At 30.8% G+C, this 20,711-nt stretch overlaps 2 pseudogenes across 1 annotated transcript; one reads left to right on the top strand and one right to left on the bottom strand.

Moving 5' to 3' along the window:
- The first annotated feature begins 12,339 nt into the window (after positions 1–12,339).
- Positions 12,340–15,617, top strand: LOC149889825 (uncharacterized; annotated as a pseudogene). Its single transcript, XR_016451994.1, has 2 exons — positions 12,340–13,624; positions 13,726–15,617. The product of XR_016451994.1 is annotated as an uncharacterized LOC149889825 (transcript).
- Positions 15,618–18,951: 3,334 nt separating this feature from the next.
- On the bottom strand, positions 18,952–19,935 carry LOC149889824 (uncharacterized; annotated as a pseudogene).
- Between the last annotated feature and the right edge of the window lie 776 nt (positions 19,936–20,711).

Here is a 20,711-nt window from a genome sequence, read left to right as displayed (position 1 = left end):
ATGGCAACATACCGACTTTTGCTGATACACCACTCGTTAAAAAACATAAAAACTGGGAATTGTTTAGCTCAGGATGCAACACAAATACTTTCTGTAACAGGAGGAATTGTGAATCATCAGGAATGTAAATTCAATGATGATGATCCAACTGTTTTTATAGCTAATGATATTACACAAGTAAATATTATGGAACCACCACAGTTGTCTGAATATTCTGAAGAAGTGGTGAAATACATAAGTGGGTTTGTTTGTAAAAAATTAAAAAGATCTATTAAATGTAAGGCCTGTACTGCCTCTCTAACTGATGATAATTCACAATGTTTACTTGTTGAACAGAAAAGTAGAGGTGGTCTTGTTCATCCATCAAAAGATGTCATTGTAATTTGTACTATTGTTGAAAAATTTTTAAGACATAGCATTCCAGACATATCGAAAATCAAAGAATTACAACTTTTTACAAAATCTATTCCATATTTAAAATTAAATATCCGTCGTCAACTAATTTCAAATGTAATTTTTCAAGGACTGATAAATCACATCCAGGAACTTCCATTTGAAGATAATCATTTGGTTAAATTGACCAATTTGATTATTGATGCTTATTTAGATGTGCGTTTATACCATGTCTCATCCTGTGCAACAAGTTATATACAAGGAGTATGAGTTCGAAATAAACTGACCAAACTAGTGTTGTTTAAAAATCAATAAAAAAGTGTTTATGTTCCTGCTATTAATACATTACAAAACATTTGCAAATAATGTAAATTATTTCTGAATATATATATATATATATATATATATATATATATATATATATATATATATATATATATATATATATATATATATATATATATATATATATATATATATATATATATATATATATATATATATATATACACAAACTGGTACATACATATTAACTATTTTCAGTCCTTAATATTACCAGTTCTTTTCCTTTTATTGTAAAAAAATTACCTTAATCCAACAGATTAAAGTCTTTGTCAATATACAATAAACTAAACATGTATAATATACATAAATATAGTTATATATTATAGTGAATATAATGTACACACATATAGATGTATATATATAGTTGTTTTAAGTCTTTTAAAAATACCATATTTTGAAAGCCAAATTAATATTCAACAGGAACATAATTTCAACATTTAGACTGTATATTTTGTTTGCCAGTATAACTTCACTGTAGGTTAACCGTTTATTATCGATTCCTTAGGTCTCTTGACTCACGCTATACTGATAAATTCTTAATAGCCTCAAGTCTTGAGCCAAATAACTTATTGACAAAGATTATATAATCTAATTAGATAAATTTTATCTAAATTTATTATTACATAATTACTTTTATTAAACCTATTTACAAAAGTAAAATGCTATATCCTTTTACATGCATCTTTAAACTGTTTACGAATTCGCGTAAGAACATTTTGCCTCACTCTACGTCACATTTTCAAAAAAAGCTCGGCTTCAATTTTTTTATAAGGCCAGATACGGCTATGCCGTATCCAGTGTTTTATATATCTATGGGTAATACTGCAGTTAAGCGGCGTAAAATAATTTAATATTTTTTTGCTTTTAGTTCTCTCGCTCGCAGAGGCTAAAAGTTCTTAAACTGATTATAAAAACCAAAGTAGATAAATTTTAAAGTAGTTAAATTTAAAAGTAGTTATTTTAGTATATTTTTAAATACGTTTTTGTTTAATATTTTTGTTTTTTGTTTTTATTGTTGTTATTTAATTATTTTATCGATTATACTGATAATATTTACTTATTACTGTTTAACTGCATGATTATTAATTATGTAAAGAAATTTAAATTTTTATATTTTATGATTGTATAATTTTAGTTTGTTTTAGACAAATTTCTTATTACAATTATAGAATATAGAATACTACAATTATTTTTCTTGCTGAATACATTTTTAAAAAATATGTGGCTATGAAAATAGCTGTTTTATTTATCAACTACAGAGGTTAATGACGAGACACACAAGATAGAAACGCCGAAAATATTGGAAGCTCTTTAAATGTTTGACCCCAGCAACCAGGGCTGTGGAGTTGGTAAACCGCAGTTCCGACTCCGACTCCGACTCCGACTCCGACTCCTTAACTTTATCATGGACCGACTCCGACTCCGACTCCTTCATAAGTCACCAATTTGTAACAACAAATTTACCGCGTTAAAATGTTAAGATTGCCTATATCATCACCATGATATAAATAATCCGACCACTTAGTGCTTTAAACAATATTTATTAGAAAACAATTTCTGAACAAATAACTTTTCTGAACTTTTGTAAATAGATATACAATACTAATAAAATTATGAATTAGTCCTCAGAAAAAGTATTGCCTCCATCAGATCCTCCTTCATGGATGTCCTCAAATCTGATCTTATTATTTTTAGCGCAGAGAACAACCTCTCCACACTAACTTGAGTTGGTGGCAAAGCAGTAACCACTCGGGCAACTTCTCTGACCATTTCAGGATACTTATCAATAGCTTGCAGTACTGTTACTTTTGATGAACGGTCAAATTGTTCCACTACTTTTAATGCACATGAAAAACTGTGCTGAAATTTACTGGCAGTGTTCTCTGATAGAGATGACTCTTTTTCCATGCGGGAACGCTTTGAACGGTCTTTATGGTCCAAATATTTCTCAAAATCAAGTTCTTCATCAGTAGATGATGTTGAAGATGTGGTAGTATGACCCAATTCCTCTTGTTCCTGACAGTTCTGCAACTTGTTCATTCTTACTGCTATTTCAAACAGAGCTTCTTTTCCTTTAGTCAGTTGTTCATCATCAAGAAGTATCCGATGCATTGGGTCTACATAAATAGCTGCTAAAAGAATCTTATTTTCTAATAGTACTTTTTCTCTCTGTTTCATTGAAGCGACAATGCCACTTGCAAATAACGCTCCTTTTTGGGACAGACAAAACATCAAGTTTTTCCACTCCTTAAGGAAAATACCTGGAGTTAAGTCCTCTTCTTGCAATTTTTTAGTCACTGCAAATGGATGTTGTAGCAATTCTTCAAGCTCTTTCACCTGTTTCCATTGGCTTTCATGTAGCATCAATTGAGGATTAGCCATGTCTACGAGAAAGGGTTTCAGTTCAACCAAGCGTTGAATCATTAAGTAGGTACTTCCCCATCGTGTGGCTTGATCAATAATTGCCCCTTTTCCAGCGCGTCTCTTCAAAATTGAGTCAACTTTAGGGGTTCTAGCAGCAGTAGCCAATTTTCTCAATTTTTCAATTAGTGCAGCAGCATGTCCTTCTTGCAGACCATCCCGTATAGCCAGCTGTAGCGTATGCACAGCACAGCGCATGTGATGAATGCGAAAACGTATCGACATAGTTTCAACAAGATCATCTAAACTTTCATATTGCTGTTCATCTGAAGCAACTTCTGTTTGCTCCTCTGTCTCTATATTGTGTTCCTCCATTTCAAATATATCTGTTTCTCTGAACCCAGTATGTTCTTCCAGCTGCCTGTCACTTTCAGTAGTCTTGTTCATCAGTTTAATGGTACTTATCATGTTTGAAGCATTGTCAGTTACAACTGAAAGAACTTGTTCTTTTTTAAGTTCATACTCTTGAAGATTCTTCTCCACTAAGACCTGGAGAAATTCGCTAGTATGATGAGCTTTGGTGTCTTTTACTGCCAAAGTCTTGGTAACTATTTTATTATTTTCACAAACAAATCGGACATTGATCGCAAAATAGTTCACTCTGTGACGTGTACAGCCGTCCATTTTAAGAAACACACAGCGTCCTTTGAGAGATTTTTTAAGTTCTTCTTTTTGTTTAATAGCTTCTTCAATAACTAATTTTCTAATACTCTCTCTCTCCAGAGAAACGCTAAGCTTGCGGGCCATTTCTCCATTAAGACCCATAAAAGCTGGTTTTGAAAATAATGATATAGGCAAACCATCCTTTACCACAAGCTCTATGATCTGTTTTTTAAATGTTTCAACTGTCATTGTCACAGTAACTTTGTCACTAACAAAATATCTTGCAACTGATATCTGCAAGGTTTTCTGCTCCTTTGTTTGGCTGGAAGTGCTGGTCACTGGTTCATTACTTTGGATGCAGTCTTTCTCTTTCACTACTTTGAATAGTTCAGAATGAAAGCGCTGTAAATGTCTCTTTAGATTGGAAGCTCTTGTAGGAGCATTTTTATCTTTGCCTGCATATGCACTGATCTTGACTCCACAGCATTTGTTTTCATCTGGATCATTTGTCATACACTGACAGACAAAATGTTTTCCATCTTGAGTAATAGTAAAATGTTCAAATACAGCAGACTTAACAGGAGGCTTCTTTGACATTGTCAGTTTTTTTTATAATGTGCTCACAATTCAAATGACAACTGTTTTTCCTAAAAACAGTTGCAGACATTAAAATCTATATACACACAAGTATATGTATTTCACAGCTGTCCACTATGTATAAATTTATATGTTAGAATTACATTTGTCGGAGAAAGAAAAATGTGAAAAGTGCAGGTGCTATGTTTAGACACGAGGGGTTATTTATGGAACTATTGTAAAGCAGTAGGTCGGGGGGGTAGGGTGGGGCTAGTTGAGCAATTTTTACTAATTCTAACAGATCTCTTCAACGGTGCATCGGATTTACATTATTTTTTTACTATTAGAAAGATAGTTATATCTGCTAAAAATGGCATAGGAGAGAAAAACGTTTTTAGATTTGTTTGAGAAATTGTTTGAAAAGTTTACCCAGCTGCTCAACCTACCGCTGTGGGGTAAGTTGCAATTAACAAATTAATGCATTTCTGTGACTACAATGAATTCTTTTATAAAACTAAAATATATATACATACATACCTACATACATAGTATTGAGTCGCATTTCATGTACGTAAACTAATAAAGTAAAAAGCGCAACTACTACATTGCGCATTAAAAGTAATTAAAAAGTTCTTTTGTTTTTGAAACATTTTTAACCAAAGAGTGCATAAATAAGACTTCAGTAAATTTTCAATTTTCTTTTGAGGAAAAGTTTGAAATTGAAAATATTTGTAAATTGAAAATAAGTGGCATTTTACAGTTTTTTAAAAACTGTAAAATGCCAAGACCGTAAAAAAAAAAGATAATAAAGAACTTTTAACTTCGAAGTATTCAAAGAAATAAATTTACAAACATTTCAGCTTTTTACATTTGTTGCATAATTGTGCAATAATTATGCGCTTTTCTGTTAAATAGTAAAGTTGCGCTTTTTACCCTTAGTTTACGTACATTACATACTACACTACATATATATATATATATATATATATATATATATATATATATATATATATATATATATATATATATATATATATATGTATGTATGTATGTATGTATGTATGTATGTATGTATGTATGTATGTATGTATGTATGTATGTATGTATGTATGTATGTATGTATGTATGTATGTATGTATGTATGTATGTATGTATGTATGTATGTATGTATGTATGTATGTATGTATGTATGTATGTATGTATGTATGTATGTATGTATGTATGTATGTATGTATGTATGTATGTATGTATGTATGTATGTATGTATGTATGTATCTGTGTGTGTGTGAGAGAAAGCTTGTGTCTGTATAACTGTAGTTTTGTATACATACAAATATGTGTAATATACACACACATATATTACAGTTATATACCAATAGTAAGTGAAATAAAATAATATATAAATTATTTATATACAGTATATATAATCAAAATATATATAAAGTATGAAATGCCATCATATCAAGCATAGCAAACAAGTAATACGTAATTCAAAACTAAATCAAAATTTCTATTTAAATTTTTAGCTAATATATTTTATTGACTAAGTAATATTTAAGTAAAAATATTTTCAAAAGAAGCAAAAATTAAATAGTTTTCACTCGCATTTAAACTGTAACATATTTCAAAAAAAAAAAGAATTAAAGATATCTTAAATTGCTTAGAGTATTTAAGAATGATTAATTTAAAATGTTTACCTAAAAATGTTTAGCAAAGTATAATCAAAAGTTAAATAAATGGGTAATGTATAAACATTAGCCATTACACAAACCTAAGTGTTGATAAATGGTTTTTTAAGCATCTGAGAGAAATATAGTAAATATACTTTTTTTTACTTTTTTGATCCGAAATCAAAAAGGTGCCCGCGCATCTCATTTGAACGCCGTCCAACAACCATTTAATGCGCATTATATTACCATTATATATACCTATCTTTCGTCCATTAGATGTTTTGTCATTTGATGGGTAGTTTGTGAGATATTTTAGTTGCCCAACTTGCCCCTATTCTTAACTAGCCGCGCTATGCTCAAATGGCTTAGTTGCCCCTAGCAACCAATCAGATTACACATTTCATTTTCCAAATAAGCTGTGAAGTGAAATGAAAGGTGGAATCTAGTTGCCTGGGGCAACTAGGCCACTTCTTTTTTACACAAAATTAATAAATAACTCCTTTGGTGTCTAAACCTAATAGCTGCACTCAGTGGCGTATCTAGGGTAGGGCAGGTAGGGCACGTGCCATGGGCGCCAGCCTGAAAGGGGCGCAAAAGAGGCTTGGTTGCGATACAATAAGCGAGAATTATATAAAATAAATTAAGAAATAATATATCATATAAAATAAATATATTATATAAAATAAAGTTTGTGTCATCATTTATTAAAAAATTGTAATTAAGCACTTTATGTGGGGGAAGAGGGGCGCGAGATCGGTGTTTGCCCCAGGCGCTATTTACCCTAGGTACGCCACTGGCTGCACTTTTTGTACATCTACATAAGAGGTTTACAGCTGAGCATATGTGCTAAATTCACAACCATAAAAAGCAGCATTTCTTTATAATGTCCTTCATGATCCGAAGGCTACATTATAATAAGGAAAATATATATAGGAACTTATCCTGTTTCTGTGTGTGCAGTAATAAACAAAGTAAAAGAGATAACAATGCCAAACACAAGCACTATAGTGGTCAGATAGTGTTATTTCTCATGTACTATCACTTTACAAAAGAATAATGCAAAGTTAATGGAATACTTTCAGTCTTTCTGTTCTGTGAAGCAGCTTTTTTCTGCTTGGTGTTGGCACGTCTAACTTTCTACTAAGAATATGAAACATAGTGTAAGGCAGTGTAAGTCATGAAGTTATCTATTATAAGGGATGGTGGAAGAGAGTATAGGGGAGGTGATTTATGATTCTTAGTGATAAGCAGCAAAACACCCTGTTGCTTATCACTGTTTTAAAGGCCTTAAATTAACATATCAAACTCCAAGCCCTACAGTTGTTGCAAACTATTACTACCATTGCCATTATGTCTGGATATCCTACAGAGTCTGATACTTAAAGCTAGAGTTTGATACTTAAGCTTTAGACTGACAGAACATAAAATATTTTAATGACTAACATATATAAAATCCTTATGAAAATTATGAAACTTTGAAAGATTTTTTTTAAACTGGAGTCGGAGTCGGTACATTTTTTCCGACTCCGACTCCGACTCCAGCCAAAATGAGCTCCGACTCCGACTCCGACTCCACGACTCCGACTCCGCAGCCCTGCCAGCAACACACGTGGTTCAGCCAGGATTTCATCTTCAGTAACAATAGTTGTTGGAGCGCTTGGTCTTCCACGACCAACACGTTGCATCTAAACAAAGATTTACCATCTAAACAAAGATTTACCATGTTAACTAAGAATAACTACTTACTTAACATAAACGATTTATTCAGTGCAGAATTAATTAATAAAACTAATTTTTGTATATATATTTATAATACGTATGACATATAATAAAAATGAAAAAATAAAAAAATTTAACAGTGAGGCTTTTCTTTTATTTTCTTTTATAAATTTCTAATTTTTCCATATTTCGAATGTGGTTTTCTTTCACGTTTCGCAACGTCACTTTCGGATTAATTTTTTTCATTTTCACCATCGCAGAGTTTAATCAAGCGAAAATTAAAAATTATTTTACGCCGCTTAACTGCAGTATTACCAGTACATTACAAAAATGTATAGTTTTGAATAATTTCTAAAATCGAAATTAAGAATTATTACAATATTTTCATAATCTGGGAGTATTTGCAAATATACTCCCAGATTATGAAAATATTGTAATAATATTGTAATAATAAAAGCACCAGTTTAGACGTTTAGTTCCACAACATGTGAGTGTAAAAACACCTTTGGTGCCAATGTAACATTTCTTTTCATGCTTTTTAAATTTCGATTCTCTAAGATATTTATTGTGACATTTCGGACAGGTAAATTTAGTTATTAAGCGTTCTTCGGTTTTTTTCTTCTTCTGCAGTCAGCTTCTCGGTAGGAATTGCTGGTGGTATGAGCTCCAATTCAAAATCCTCTGATAAAAAGTCCGCTAACTCTTCAAGATCTATCGCAATAAAATCATCCACAACTATGTTAATTTCGTTTTCAATATTTTCAAGCAAAAAAGATCATAATCTTCTTGATTAATATTGAAGTTTTCTGTCATACTCATTTTATGTATCGCTGCTCATAAAAACATTTTTAAAAATATTTTTATTGGATAGTCGAGACTTTTTCCGACGGTTTCGCAATTAAAACCTATTAAGCCAGGTGAATAAAAACGAGCAATTGCTTTTACTCAGTAATTGGTCAGCTTTACATGAATTAAAACTTCAGCAGTTTTTCTCATATTTTTATTCACGTAAAGGTAAGCAATTTACTCAGTAATTGCTCAATTTTATGTGAATAAAAATATGAGAAAAACTGCTGAAGTTTTAATTCATGTAAAGCTGACCAATTACTGAGTAAAAGCAATTGCTCATTTTTATTCAGCCGGCCTATTGCTTTGCAATTGTTATCTAAACAATACCGTAACATGCATATCTTTTTTATGAAACAATGCGTTGAACGTCCTTCTATTAATACGTCCTTCCTGAAGAAAAAGTATTTGTATAAGTTGACAATTGCTGACCAACTTGACTATGTTGTCAAGTTGGTTAATAATTATCATTTTAGACCAAAAAAACATAGTTTTTAACAGATTACTATGTTGGCAGCTGCCAAGATTGTAATTTATTAATTGCTTGTGCAGAAATTTCAAATTTCAAATAATTAGGATCATAGGCGTAGAACGCACTGGGGCTCGGGGGCTCGAGCCCTATCCGGAAATTTGTCGCTGGGGCTTTGCCTCACCAGGGAAAATTCACTAAGTTTTCAAAAATATTTAAAAAATAAAAACCATAATTTACTTAAACATTATCAAATATAACAATTTAAAAACGATTGTAACATTTCCGCAAATACCTATGGTGATTTTCAAAAGCTTAAGCTTCCAAAAGTTTATATTATTTTTCGAATTTCAGAAGTTCCACGCTTCTAATGAGTCTCAAGGAAGTTTGAGATCAGTAAAAACGTGACAAAAAGCAAATTAACGGAACTACATAAACTAAAGAGTTGAGTGAGTTAAGTATTTTTTTTCTTTTATAGCTATTCACGAAAGTTTAAACGATTACAGAATTTTAAGATCTAATCTTCAGTTTTTCTTGAATAAAAATCTAACGGAAATAGATTTCAAAAGAGTTTTTTTTCTAATTTGGTATATAGGTTATTTGTTAATAAAATTAAAAAAAGTAGGTTTCGACTCATCACTGTTTACTCAGAAATTTCATGAAAAGGTAGGTGATACAAGTTAAGAGGTGTCAAAAAAGTTTAAACGATTTTATTTAGGATCAATTATTTGCTAATTAATTGATAAATCCGGGGCGAAAATTTTTTTTATTTTTAAATAAAGTCAAAATGAGTCAATTACAATCAAAAAAATTTTCGCAACATCATCAGGCAGCTTTTAAAATTTAAAAAATCAACTTGAAATATTGTAAATTTCAAATCATTTTCAATTGCGTGCAAATGGGTTGCAAAGCAGTTTCTAGTGAGATCAAGTGACAAGTTATTGGTATGGCGAGGACAAAAAATCACACAAACGTTCAAATAGGCAAAATACTTCACGTTTCTGAATCTTGCGTTCGAAAAACCATCAAAACCTGGGAACTTACCAAGGGCATCTCCGACATGCAGCGTACTGGGAGACCATCCAAACTCAGCAACCGTGACAAAAGTGGTATATTCAGAATGAGCAGAGAAAACCCCAGACTCAGCTACAAAAAGCTTGCAGAAATCTTTAACGACTCAAAAAATAATCCAAAAGTTAGCAGAGAGCTCGTGAGACGAACATTGTTGGACAAAGGTAATGGAACGTAAACAGCTGCTAGAAAACCTATTCTTTCAATCACGGATAAACGTAAACGACGAGTGTGGTCCAAAGAAAGGCTGGACTGGTCTGTAGAACAGTGGGCAAAAGTTATTTGGAGTGATGAAGCTAATTTTCAAGTCGTAAACCGCAAGGGAAGAATGTGAAAAGATTTGCAACTGAGAAATATTCAGACAGGTTTTTGCAACATCGTCGACAAGACGGTGGAGGTTCGGTTGGTATCTGGGGATGTTTTTCTCACAAAGGTATAGGCTTCTGTGAGCTGTACAAAGACCGAATTAATCAATACAACTACAAGAACACATTGGAAACGTGTTTAAATCCATCAATCAGACACTTGTATGGCAAAAGCAAGCAATTCATCTTTCAACCAGACGGGGCTTTAGCTCTCACAGCTCACTCAATCAAAGAATATTTTTGAAAAAAAAGTTCAATGTGATGCCCTGGTGCCCTAGATCACCAGATCTCAACCCAATTGAAAATATTTGGTCTTGGATATTGATCCAACTGACATACTATGAAGTTCAATCAACTCAGCATTTGAAACAACTTTTGAATGAGTACTGGCTGAAGGTACCTCGCGTGATGTGCATGAAATTAGTTAAATCAATGCATAAACGAGTTTATCTTTGCTATAAAAACAAAGGAGGACACTTTAAATATTAATTTTGCTTTTTTTTTTAATTTTTTGTTCGAATGTTGCAATTCGTTTAAACTTTTGTGCTTCTTATTTTTCCTATATGATTTTTTGTAATTGTTTTTTTCTAACTAAATATTAAAATTTTTATAATATGTTGATACTCATTTTAAAGCTAATTACTTTTTCTTTAATAAATAAAAAAATTAATTCGATATCATTTTACAGTTTTTTTTTATTAAACAAAAACCAAACATACTTGATAAAAATTCTGCAATCGTTTAAACTTTCGTGAATAGCTGTATTGATGGTATAACAATATTAATTGTAGCAGCTGAAATAAATAATGGTAATTGTGCCAGAAATTCATTACTTAAATTTTACATTAAGGATTAACTAGTATGTCTCGTTATGTCTCGTTATGTCCCGGATTTCGACTGAAAGTTAAAAATTGTGTCAATTTTTATCGCTAATCGGGATAAAGCTTTTAGGATTGTCTCGTCTCGAATAAAAAAATACCGACTTTACGAAATCTAAACGCCAACTGTAACTGCAACGTCTTACGCACAAAATATTAGTAATGCGCATGCGTGTGCTCAGGGTAAATACCTACTCGCGTTTTAGGCCAGACGCATGGCCTTCTATAAAGAGAGCTTACGATTTGAAAACTGCAACGGCAACGGAGACGACAAAGGTTTGGATCGAGCGGTTGCGACTTGCAGTTGCGGTATTCCAATAAAATTAGTTACGAATTTCCACTTTAAAAAAAAGAAAACATCTTGAAATAAACAAAAAAAATTTAAGAATTGTTAGAAATAGTTTATTACTTGCATTAGAATCAAATATCATAGATGACGAGGAGTTTTTACTACTGTTCAAATTAAATTTGTCTAAGAATCCAGATGTACCGTTTCGGAGTTATAAACAGTTTTGTTTAGAAATCATGTCTGATGATGAATGCAAAAGTGAATTTAGATTTCTACTTAGTGATATATATCGCTTACTCAATGTACTTCAACTACCTCAAGAGTTTGTATGTTATAACGGGTTAAAAGTTACTCCGGTAGAAGCACTGTGTTTTTTTTTAAAACGGTTTTCCTACTCATGTAGACTACTCGATATGATACTCGATAGATATATATATTGATGTATTTATACTTATGTATATATCCTAAATTTGTATCAGAAATTAAATAATTACTTTGTTACACTTTTGGAGCAAGTACTACTTTGATCCATTTATAAGCCGTTTTCAGAAAACGCGAATTTCAACGTTTTGACGTTGCGTAAAAAGTTTTAAAACGGCATTTCAGGGAATCTCATCCATTGCGCATGCCTAGTGTCAAATATTTATCATAAATTGTAGAAGTTGCCGTTGCAGTTTTCTTATCGTAAGCTCTCAAATAACAGACCTTGACATCGCGTAAGAGGCCGCAAAAACTGAAGGCCGATTAAAAATTTTGTTACTTGAATCGATACACGTTATATGAAGAGCAAATAAATGTTAGAGTGGTTGTTTTCTCATAAATTACTAAGAAAAATAAAATTATTAGAGAAAAAAAAAAAAACAGCAGTTTAAAAATTGATATTCCATGCCAAGTGGTGCAAATTTTAATGAGGTCCCTCATGGACCATCTCAGATTTTATTGAAATTTTTTGATTTTGTACATATATATGTTAAAAGCATGTTTTGAAAATTTTAGATCAATATCTAATATGGTTCTTGAGAAAACGCTATTTAAGTAGTGGGCTATTTTGCATAAAATTTCACTCTACAAGAAAAAAGGGTTTTTTCATCATTTTTAACAGCCAATAACTTTTGAACAAGTTAGTTTTATACTTCAATTATTATAAGATAGCAAGTGTGCTGTGGATACTTTGAAAAAAGAAAAAAATATTATTTCTGGCATCTTAACTTTTTCCATAATGGCGGGCTAAAGTTGATTTTTTTGTTTTAAGAATAAGTTTTTTTGTGATTTTAAAGACCTTAATCTTAAAAACTAGTTACAAAGTTAATACAAATCAAATTGCCTGCTGATCTACATGTGGTGGATAAACATTTTTAAAAAAATCAGTTGATTAAAGAGCTGCATTCAAAAGTTATAGGTCTCCAAAATGAGTCAGATCGAGATTTTCGTAAAATTGATCTGTGATGCAAAGCATCTGTTACCTAAGATGGCACTTTTTTTTTTTTATAAAATTTTTTATACGCATCAATTAAAGACTGTTAATTAATAAAAACCAAAAAAATTAATGGGCGCTTATTTATAACCCCCAAAAGGTAGTCTCTAAAAGTCAGGTAAATTTTCCATAAAAAATTATTACTTTTTAAAAGTTTAGTTATTGTTTCATTTAATTCTATATTACTAGTATGTCAATCTAAAAAGTACTAATAAAACCAAATAAATTGTTGTATTTTAGAACTAATTAATAATAAGTAATATGCCTGAGCTTTCTACTTGCTGTATTGGTAAAGCATTAAATGAACAGTGCTATCTATCTAATAAAAGTAAACGCTACCAAGAACTGTCTAAACTAAACCAAGAGCTTATTTCTTTGAGAAGCAAAATAAATCCTATAGATTTTATTTGTAGCTATCACGAGAAAGTTTACTTGTCGAGGTATGAGAATGAACATCGCAGGTATTGTTGTAATCCGTTGAACAAGCACGCAAAAAATGTGAAAAGTAAGTTTCAATATTTAATATCTTAATTTAATAAAAATACCTTAATAACACTAAATAAATAAATAAAAAAATATTTAATAATTATTTCCGTTATTTTTTAGATTCTCTTAGAGTTATCAGTCTTTCATATGCCAAAGATTTTGGTTTAATACCTGGTCAAAAAATTTGCACTAGTTGCAGAAAAGTTCTGAATTGCAAACATAATACAAAAGAAAATGAACTCCAAGAAAAAGAAATTTATGTTGACAACCATACATTAAAAGAAGATCTTAATTCAAGTATTGCAAGTTTTGGATGCTCACCTCTAAAACTTGTTTCAAAAAAAGATAGAGTTGCATATGGAAAGCGTAAAATTGATAGCATAAGAACTCATACACAAAAGGCTGTTGCCAATGTGCTAGGTATAGAAATAGCTGCACTTTGTGAAATTGAATCACCCTCAAAAAAATGTTTGAAAAAAACAAACACAGATTTAGACAATATTATGACTAAAATTAAGTCAAAATTTGAAAAAACATTGTCAAATTCTGAAAAAATCACACTTCTTACACTCACTTCAGACAGTTGGTCAATAGAGAAAACTCAGAAGTTTTTTTTTACTTCAAAAAGATCTGTAGTACAAGCCAGAAAATTAAGTAAAAAAAGTGGAATACTATCAAAACCTTCTCCAAAATCGGGTAGAAAACTAAGCGAAGATGTAATTACAGAGGTTGTTCATTTCTACGAATGCGATGAATATTCAAGGGTTTGTCCAGGAAAAAAAGAGTTTGTTTCAGTTAAAGTAGATAGTAAAAAGCAACATATCCAAAAGCGCCTTCTACTAGTCAATATGAAAGAGCTACATATTGAGTTTAAAAAGAAATATAATTATCTTAAAGTTGGATTTTCAAAATTTTGTGAGCTAAGGCCCAAGTGGTGCATTCCTGTGGGTGGTGCTTCTGGTCTGCATGCAGTTTGTGTTTGCCAGTACCATCAAAATGTAAAGCTCCTTGTACAGAAAATTCCTGGAATTTCTGATTACAAAATCTTATTAAAATTAATGGTTTGTAGCATTGAAAATAGAGATTGTATGCTGCATAGCTGCGATAAATGTCCTGCTAAAAAGGTTTTGTTAGACTACACTGACACTTTGTTTACAGAAAAAGAAATTAGTGAAGTTAACTTTTATCAATGGCAAAAATCAAATTACCAATGTACTTTAGTACCAGCAACTCTACCTTTAGATGAATTTATTGAAATGGTTTATGAACAGTTAGATTGCATCATTTTATATCAAAAAGTCAAGCCACTTACTACCAACATTTGAAAACTAATTTAAAAGAAAATCAAGCTTTGGTTCTTCTTGACTTTGCAGAAAACTATAGTTTTCTAATACAGGATGCAGTGCAAGGTTTTCACTGGAATAACAGCCAAGCAACTGTGCACCCCTTTGTTGCGTATTTTATAAAAGATGGAAAACTTGATAGTCAAAGTTATTGTGTTATATCAGATCATCTGAAACATGGAACAGATGCTGTTCATTGCTTTATCGGTAATGTTATTGATAAACTTAAACAATTACAAACATTTGAACACATTATCTATTTTAGTGATGGAGCTGCATCACAATATAAAAATTACAAAAATCTTATCAACTTATGCTACCATAAACACGATTTTGACATGACTGCAGAGTGGCACTTTTTTGCAACATCGCATGGTAAAAGCCCTTGTGATGGTGTTGGTGGAACAGTGAAACGTCTTGTTGCACGAGCCAGTCTACAATCACTAAACGATCCTATTGACACACCAAGCAAAATGTACAGCTGGTGTGTTCAACACGTCAAAGGAATATCTTTTTTTTTTGTTGACAAAGTTTCAATAGAAACACATACTACAAACTTCAATTTGGAAGAGAGATATCGTTCTTGTTCGACAATACCTGGGACACGAAACCACCACAGTTTTATCCCAATGTCACTTACCTCAATAAAAATAAGAAGAGTCTCATTTGATATTATTTGCACTAATGTGGATTTTTCTACTTGCAGAATTTAGAATTCAGAAGATTTTATAGTATTGACTTAAAAGAAATCAATGAGATTATTTTATTATTTGAGAAATTTAACTTTTTGTAAATTTTATTATTTTTGTTTATTTTCTTAAAAACATTTTGTTTGTTTTTCATTAAAAAAATTATTGTATTATAAAGAGGGGAGGGGACAGAGGGGAGGGGACTTTATCTATTGGGATTTAAAAGTTCTTTATCTAAAGGGATTAAAAGGCTTTAAGCATTGATATTTTTTAATTGATATTTCATAATAAATAACATTATATAATTCAATGCATTTATTTATTATGTCAATTTTAGAATTTTATTGAAAATTTACCTGACTTTTAGAGACTACCTTTTGGGGGTTATAAATAAGCGCCCATTAATTTTTTTGGTTTTTATTAATTAACAGTCTTTAATTGATGCGTATAAAAAATTTTATAAAAAAAAAAAAGTGCCATCTTAGGTAACAGATGCTTTGCATCACAGATCAATTTTACGAAAATCTCGATCTGACTCATTTTGGAGACCTATAACTTTTGAATGCAGCTCTTTAATCAACTGATTTTTTTAAAAATGTTTATCCACCACATGTAGATCAGCAGGCAATTTGATTTGTATTAACTTTGTAACTAGTTTTTAAGATTAAGGTCTTTAAAATCACAAAAAAACTTATTCTTAAAACAAAAAAATCAACTTTAGCCCGCCATTATGGAAAAAGTTAAGATGCCAGAAATAATATTTTTTTCTTTTTTCAAAGTATCCACAGCACACTTGCTATCTTATAATAATTGAAGTATAAAACTAACTTGTTCAAAAGTTATTGGCTGTTAAAAATGATGAAAAAACCCTTTTTTCTTGTAGAGTGAAATTTTATGCAAAATAGCCCACTACTTAAATAGCGTTTTCTCAAGAACCATATTAGATATTGATCTAAAATTTTCAAAACATGCTTTTAACATATATATGTACAAAATCAAAAAATTTCAATAAAATCTGAGATGGTCCATAAGGGACCTTTGCACCACTTGGCATGGAATGACCCTATATTTTGCAGTATTTCACGTTGCCAGAATAATAACTATGTTGTAATTAACACGTTTTGAAGACTAAAAACACAGCCAAAAATAAACCCGTTGGTAATTATTTTCTTTAAATACAATTCTGTAATTAACAAAAAGCATGGATAACTGAAAACCTAAATATAGCGATGAAAATGATCAACAAAAAAATCCATCTTACAAAAACAATCTTTATATATATATATATATATATATATATATATATATATATATATATATATATATAAAACGAAGAAACAACAACTATGTATGGTACTTGCATGTTTGATAATCATTTTTTGATCATTATTAATTTTTATGTGTTTCTCAGCAAGAAAATCGTTACTCTTCAATAATGATCAAGTTTGGGTTAAAAAGAAAAGCGGTTTGTTTGATGTTACCATGGGTGCTTTTGACGGTGCCGAGGTTTGTGAACTTGTTGGTATTTTCCAACTTTTCCAACTATCGCAACATTATAACAAAGCTGATTTTGGATTATATCGAGACGATGGTTTAGCTATATTTAGAAACACCAGCGGCACGCAAATGGAAAGAATAAAAAAGCACTTTGTTCAAATCTTCAAAGACAAAGGCTTACTTATTTCCATCCAATGTAATTTGAAAATAGTCAATTATCTTGACGTCACTTTAAACCTCAATGACTGTTTTTTCCGGCCTTATAGTAAACCTGAAAATGTTTTAAGCTATATTCATGCTGAATCCAACCATCCTCGTAACATTTTAAAGCAGATCCCACATTCCATCGAGCTACGAATGTCTGCCAATTCATCTAGCGAACAAATCTTCAGAAATTCTTCTTATATGTACGAGGAAGCCTAAAAAAAATCTGGTTACGACCAAAAGCTTAAATACATTCCCAATTTACAACCTGTTAACAACAAAAGTCATAAGCGAAGAATTATCTGGTTCAATCCTCCTTACAGCAAAAATGTTTGCACAAATATAGGAAAGCAGTTTTTAAACCTAGTCGATAAACATTTCCCAGTAAACCACAAACTCCATAAGATTTTCAATAGAAATTACATTAAAGTGAGCTACAGCTGCATGCCGAACATAAAAGACATCATAAATTCCCACAACCAAAGCATTCTGCAAAAAAACCAGCAAAAAAACCCCAACATTAGAGAAAAAACCTGTAATTGCATCGATAAAACTAAGTGTCCTTTACATCAAAATTGCCTTACAAAAAAAATAGTCTACCAAGCCACCATCTCCTCCATCAACCCAGTAATGAAAGAAAAAATATATTACGGCATCAGCGAAACACCTTTCAAACTAAGGTACGCAAACCACCAAAAATCCTTTAACATTGAAAAATACAAGAACGACACAGAATTATCGAAAGAAATATGGAAAATAAAAGAAAAAAATTTCACACCTATTGTTAAGTGGAAGATAATCAAACATTGCAAACCGTACAACCCGGCCACAAAATGTTGCATGCTATGCCTGCATGAGAAGTACATGATTATTATGTTTAATGAAGGTACCTTATTGAATAAGAAGAACGAATTGGTTTCAAAATGCAGGCATAGAAATAAATTTCTTCTTTCGAAATTTGATACTGGTGACTAGGCCTATATTCTTTCTTTCTTTCTTTCTTTCTTTTCTTTTCTTTATTTCTCTATTGCTTTCTTTCATTTCTTTACTTCTTTATTGCTTTCTTTCTTTATTTCCTTTCTTTCTTTATTTCCTTTCTTCCTTTTTATTTCATACTATTTTTCTTTCTTCCTTATTTTTTCTTTCTTTTTTCTTTTCTTTCTTTCTTTCTTTTTTTTTTTTTTTTGTTTCTTTATTTATTTCCTTTCTTTATTTTTTTCTTTCTTTCTTTATTTCCTTTCTTTCTTTCTTTCTTTCTTTTCCTCCACTTTTTCCTAATATGACGTCAGAGCACACGATACAGTAATTTTTGCAATTTGTAACGGTTTATATAGATTTTTGATTTGTATTTCATGGCTGATGATTGCCGTTAGGCATGAAACTTTAAGTACCATACATAGTTGTTGTTTCTTCGTTTTATATGTATTTATATATATATTTCTCTATTTATACAAAATATTGAGCACTCTTATACGAACACGAGATATTGTATTTGAAAATAATACAACAACTTGAAATAGCTATATATATATATATATATATATATATATATATATATATATATATATATATATATATATATATATATATATATATAAACTCCAAATATATAACGAGCTAAAAGGCTTTAAAAAAAAAAAAAGGATAAAAAGTGTAACAAAAAAATTTAAAAAACGTAAAACTAAAAATTCACAAAAATTATGATAGCTTTAGTATTTTCATCCTTGACTCTCTGTTACTACTAGGAGTGGTAATAAGTGCATGATTCTTTAGCAAAATATTGGAATATACTCTGCATTGCTTTTTAGTTATTTTAAGTCCATACTTAGCTGCTATAAACTGAAACTGAGTAATACGAAATGTCCTGCATAAAACCCCAGTGGCACCTTGAAAAAATAGAAAGCAAAATAATGACCATTGGACAAGAGTATCAGTAGGGATTTGAAGTCCACCCCTGTTTAGACTATACAGATAATTTCCATATTTGTGATAATAATTTGTTGTATCATCATAAATTATTATTTCATTTTTTTGCACATATCCAGCCATGTAAACTATAGTCATTAATGATGACTGTTTAACTGAGCTTTCAAAATCATGCAAATTATCTAGCAGTTCTTTTTCATCAGTAGAAGTATCTCTGCAACATGTCACAAGTATGACCATCAATGCCATCTACAGCAATATCTAGTTTTAAAGTCAATTTGGATGCTGAACATGTATTTTTTCAATTTCAAATTTAGCATTTACAAAATAGGTACCTCCTGATCCCTTTTGAAGTTTAGAAAAAGCTTTTTCATTGGATCTGTTGAAAACCAACCTAACAAAACATATTTAGCTCCATTACTCAATAACGTTTTCACTAAATCAATTAATCCATAGCATGCATGTGCAATTGCTATACTGGTAGATTTTGTTTTTATTAATGTTAATCTGTTTGTAGTTAAATATTACAAGTGGTGCAATTGTGATAGATGGGGAGTTTAACGATCGTTATTTTCCATATTTGATTACGAAAGGTGCATCATCTGGCCAATGCAGTCGACATACTGCTGTGTAGTCAGAGACAATAAAATCTGCTCTTGGGATTGCATCATTCCATCTTTTCCTTTCCTCTAGATCCTTTGGTAATTTATAAGCCGAGATTTTCTTTTCAGTTGAGTGATAATTCGACTTGCAGTACAGAACATTTTAAAGGCATTTTTTAAACTGGTAAAATAACTTATCATTAATTCGACAATATTAATACAACTTTATAAACTTTTAGTTATTACACTGTCCAGTTAGCTGTTACGTCTAGTGATCGACCAGATTTCGGTTCGGATCCGGTTTCCGGCCCAAATTTCGGCCGGAACCGAAATTCCGGTTCTGGGTGTATTTAAGATTTTGGTTCCGGCCGGATTTCCGGTTCAAAATGCTACCGAAAATATATATTATAAAGCTTTATTTAGCATAATACCGTTATTATCATTTTGATGATAATAACGGTATTAGGATAAGGATCAAAATCAAACTGAACCTAAGGTTCAGTTTGATTTGAGCTCTAAACCATTAAACATTGGTTTAATCAGATGTCACCTCAACTGCAGTGATGATCAAACAATTTTGGTCCAATTATATTTGATAATTTTTACATATCCAAGACTTTGGGATGTAATGATATATAAAAAAGGGTTGTAATTTTTTTACTATGATAGTAATAACTATGATACAATCAAAAATAGCTGTATTTTTTCTATAAAAGAATAATTACAAAATAACAAAAAACTGCTGTTTTAAATAAACATATCCTTAACTTGCACATTGATCTGAATATCAGGCTTTTATTACTTTTACAGTGTACCCAATATAATAAATCATCACATTTGTAATA

This window comes from Hydra viridissima, unplaced genomic scaffold, assembly GCF_058129835.1.
Source record: "Hydra viridissima isolate aposymbiotic clone 2 unplaced genomic scaffold, HvirCarnegie_v1 scaffold_4, whole genome shotgun sequence".
In the NCBI taxonomy this organism is placed as follows: Eukaryota; Metazoa; Cnidaria; class Hydrozoa; order Anthoathecata; family Hydridae; genus Hydra; species Hydra viridissima.
Note: the sequence above shows the minus strand (reverse complement) of the source record. Positions and strands in the feature narration are given on the sequence as shown.